The sequence below is a fragment of the Triturus cristatus genome, chromosome 6, assembly GCF_964204655.1.
Source record: "Triturus cristatus chromosome 6, aTriCri1.1, whole genome shotgun sequence".
NCBI classification, from domain to species: Eukaryota; Metazoa; Chordata; class Amphibia; order Caudata; family Salamandridae; genus Triturus; species Triturus cristatus.
In genome coordinates this window covers 1300756117-1300760584 of record NC_140589.1, presented here as the reverse complement: position 1 = coordinate 1300760584, position 4468 = coordinate 1300756117, and the positions used below count along the sequence as shown (strand labels likewise).

The window sequence follows — 4468 nt, the reverse complement described above, 5'->3', positions numbered from 1 at the left end:
AAGGTGGTGGTTAGCTCTGCGCTGCACACTTCTGCAAGGGCGGACAGAGTAAGCCCTGCCCCGGAAGAAACCCCAGGGACAATGGAGGGGGGGGGGTGCAGGGATGGGTTTCAGCGCTCCTGGGGGAGGGGGTGGACATGGGGGTGGACTCAACTCCCCTGCCCGGGGACTTCCTTGACCGCTTGCGGGGTGGTGAAACAGTGGGGGCAGGGAAGCCAAGGAGAGTGCTGGTGGAGGGACAGGGTTGTGAGGCATGCATACGCAGACTGTGGCTGCATGTATGGCTTTGTTCCCCAGACCCAGTGGGTGTGCCTATCTCCCCCTGAGTGTGCGTGTCAGGATGTGTGCGCTTGCCCTTTCTTGGTGGTGTGCTGGATGTGTCTGATGTGGTGCGTGCGTGGAAAGGTCTGTGTGTGCATGGGACAGGTATGGGAGAGGGAATTGTGGATGGGGCTGGGGTAGGGGGGACGAAGCGCTGCAGGAGAGACACTGCTACCGTCAATGAAGAGTCCATGGACTGCAGAAACCGGCGCTGCTCAGACATCGCTGATGACATGCCCTCCATGTACGACACCATCTGTGTCAGCAGTCTGGTGTGGCCATGGAGGACATTCAAATGGGGGTTGTGGGGCGCACACCTCTTCTTCTCATTTTTATATAAATTTTAATTGTGTATCTAGTGGTCCTGGTTGGCGTGCTCATCGGTAAAATGCCTAACCCAACAGGCATCTGAATTTGAACAACATGTATAGGGAGGGGCACTGTCATGCCCCCATCCGACCGCACAACTGGATTGCGCCTCTTTGGCTAACAGTTCATGTTTTTCATCCGTTTTTAATCCAATATTTAACCATATAAACCATACTTTATGTATTTTTCCTTTCATTTCACATTTTTAATCCACACGCGGGACGTTGTGCTATTTTCAAAACTTCTGATGTAAAAGCTGTGCCCATCCGGACCTCTTGCTCAAACACGACAAGTGCAGGAATTCATTCAAAGCAGCGTTTATTTTAAAAGACCAATGCATTTCGGGCCCCAAGTGCCCTTCATCAGGGTGCGCTAGAAATAACAATAAAACGAACATTCATTACCATCATCACAATGCTTAACATCTAACATCATTGCCATGAGTCAATGCACTTAACATTAATTGCGTATCTCATTTTTTGCTTTCATTTAACCCCTTACGGGAAACGATTTAGATGTTACCCCTGTCTACATGAAAAGCTAATTTTCCTCCCTACCGAATTCCCAACAATCCCTTCCCTTCTGTACAAAACTTATTCACCCCTCTTCTGGATATAATGTACATTTGAATGAACCATTTTCCTCATTTCCTGCTTGGTATACTTAAACTGTTCAACAAATATGTTAATCAAACCCTCACCCCCAACATGACCCCTGCTCTCTCCTCTAATAACCTTACAATCCTCATACTAATCACCCGACTAACTAACGAATACATTCTTCAAGCCTTCACCACCAGCATAACCCCTGCTTTCTCCACGTGCATCCTTACACTCCTCATGCTAATCACCCAACCGCTCACAACTACACTCACATACTAACAGTCATACTTCCAGATTTGTTACGATGCCGTCTCTCCCCATTCTCTCGTAATTATCACACACAAGCACTCCCTTTCATAAAGTAAACTCAACTCTAATTTACAACTCTCGTATTCACCCATAAACGCTAACAATCAACTACCCCACATTCATTCGTCAGTTTAACTAAACGTAACATTCTTCTCACAACCATCAACCCGGTTATCAAGCCGATAGATTCACATACCTGCTTCAAACACTCGCGCTAATGCGTCTCCATCTTGATTACAATAAGTGTTTATGCAACCTTTAGTCCAACCCTTATTTAAGCCCAAGCCTCTCACGACCACACCTCCTAATTAAGGCGTTAATTATCTTTTTCCCGCCGTAAAAACATTCGCAATAGTGTCTACAGGTCAAAACGCACTGCATTACCCATAGTGCCTTATTCCCAAAAAACGAAACATGGTTGCTATTGTTTTGAATTCATCGTTATCACTATTAGTTATGTATTAAATCACATTGTGTCATCCTAAATATCAACAAATGAGTGTCAGTTTTCAGTCCTTTGCTCCACGTAAAAACTCCGCTTCTTGCTTGAACGAACCCAGTTGTTGCTCCGTTCGTGTGGATGATCGTAAACGTATCTATTTTCTTCGTTCCACTTAGTTTGCTTGACGGGTGCTGCCCCATTTTGGGTTAAATCTTGTGAATATTCAAATGGGGGTTGTGGGGCGCACACCTCTTCTTCTCATTTTTATATAAATTTTAATTGTCAAGCAAACTAAGTGGAACGAAGAAAATAGATACGTTTACGATCATCCACACGAACGGAGCAACAACTGGGTTCGTTCAAGCAAGAAACTGACACTCATTTGTTGATATTTAGGATGACACAATGTGATTTAATACATAACTAATAGTGATAACGATGAATTCAAAACAATAGCAACCATGTTTCGTTTTTTGGGAATAAGGCACTATGGGTAATGCAGTGCGTTTTGACCTGTAGACACTATTGCGAATGTTTTTACGGCGGGAAAAAGATAATTAACGCCTTAATTAGGAGGTGTGGTCGTGAGAGGCTTGGGCTTAAATAAGGGTTGGACTAAAGGTTGCATAAACACTTATTGTAATCAAGATGGAGACGCATTAGCGCGAGTGTTTGAAGCAGGTATGTGAATCTATCGGCTTGATAACCGGGTTGATGGTTGTGAGAAGAATGTTACGTTTAGTTAAACTGACGAATGAATGTGGGGTAGTTGATTGTTAGCGTTTATGGGTGAATACGAGAGTTGTAAATTAGAGTTGAGTTTACTTTATGAAAGGGAGTGCTTGTGTGTGATAATTACGAGAGAATGGGGAGAGACGGCATCGTAACAAATCTGGAAGTATGACTGTTAGTATGTGAGTGTAGTTGTGAGCGGTTGGGTGATTAGCATGAGGAGTGTAAGGATGCACGTGGAGAAAGCAGGGGTTATGCTGGTGGTGAAGGCTTGAAGAATGTATTCGTTAGTTAGTCGGGTGATTAGTATGAGGATTGTAAGGTTATTAGAGGAGAGAGCAGGGGTCATGTTGGGGGTGAGGGTTTGATTAACATATTTGTTGAACAGTTTAAGTATACCAAGCAGGAAATGAGGAAAATGGTTCATTCAAATGTACATTATATCCAGAAGAGGGGTGAATAAGTTTTGTACAGAAGGGAAGGGATTGTTGGGAATTCGGTAGGGAGGAAAATTAGCTTTTCATGTAGACAGGGGTAACATCTAAATCGTTTCCCGTAAGGGGTTAAATGAAAGCAAAAAATGAGATACGCAATTAATGTTAAGTGCATTGACTCATGGCAATGATGTTAGATGTTAAGCATTGTGATGATGGTAATGAATGTTCGTTTTATTGTTATTTCTAGCGCACCCTGATGAAGGGCACTTGGGGCCCGAAATGCATTGGTCTTTTAAAATAAACGCTGCTTTGAATGAATTCCTGCACTTGTCGTGTTTGAGCAAGAGGTCCGGATGGGCACAGCTTTTACATCAGAAGTTTTGAAAATAGCACAACGTCCCGCGTGTGGATTAAAAATGTGAAATGAAAGGAAAAATACATAAAGTATGGTTTATATGGTTAAATATTGGATTAAAAACGGATGAAAAACATGAACTGTTAGCCAAAGAGGCGCAATCCAGTTGTGCGGTCGGATGGGGGCATGACAGTGCCCCTCCCTATACATGGAGGACATTCAGCATCGATGCCTGGCCAACCTGCAACTGCCGCTGTATGTCCACAGACTCAGCACTGAGGGCAGCAGGGGTGACAGGGGCAGGGGGTGCGGTGCCTGGACCGAAGGAGACATGGTGGTGGTCAGCACGGACAGAAGGGACCGGAGCAACGGGGAGGGCGGTGATGGGAATGGAGGAGGAGGGACCAGATGTTGGGCTGCTGCAAGGTGTAGTGGCAGCGTCCGCCCCCTCGATGAGGTCAGCCTCGGACCTGTCTGCGTCGTAGTTGGTGTCGCCACCAGACAGGTCCTCTGACTGACTTCCCTCTCCCTCCGTGCCACTGGCTCCCGATGAGTCGCCAGCACTGGTGCCACTGGTGCTGGGTCCCTCCTCAAGGTCCGTGCTGTTGTCTCCCTCGGTTACCGTTGATGATGCTGTGGGCAAGGTGAAGATACAGAAAAACATCAGTCACCTGTATACATCTGACACATGAGTACCAAAACAATAGGTCACAGTGCATATCAGGCAATGGTTAATGAGTAACAGCTAGATTACTCCGCACATATGTAAGTCCTGTACTCCCCAGTTGGTAGACCCACCATGACACTTGGACACAAGGAAAAATAGGACACACCAGCCCAAAACTAGACTGAGAAATATACTGAGAAGCTAGTGATTGGGAACAGGTGAGCACAGCAATAC

At 45.4% G+C, this 4468-nt stretch overlaps 2 long non-coding RNA genes across 2 annotated transcripts; one reads left to right on the top strand and one right to left on the bottom strand.

The window, feature by feature from the left end:
- Positions 1–892: 892 nt before the first annotated feature.
- Positions 893–2278, bottom strand: LOC146821306 (uncharacterized). The gene is made up of 2 exons (XR_014962704.1): positions 1798–2278; positions 893–1062 (listed from the first exon to the last, which is right to left on the bottom strand). It is a non-coding gene; the product is annotated as an uncharacterized LOC146821306 (long non-coding RNA).
- Positions 2279–2516: 238 nt separating this feature from the next.
- Positions 2517–3629, top strand: LOC146821305 (uncharacterized). The gene is made up of 2 exons (XR_014962703.1): positions 2517–2724; positions 3460–3629. It is a non-coding gene; the product is annotated as an uncharacterized LOC146821305 (long non-coding RNA).
- The last annotated feature ends 839 nt before the right edge of the window (positions 3630–4468 follow it).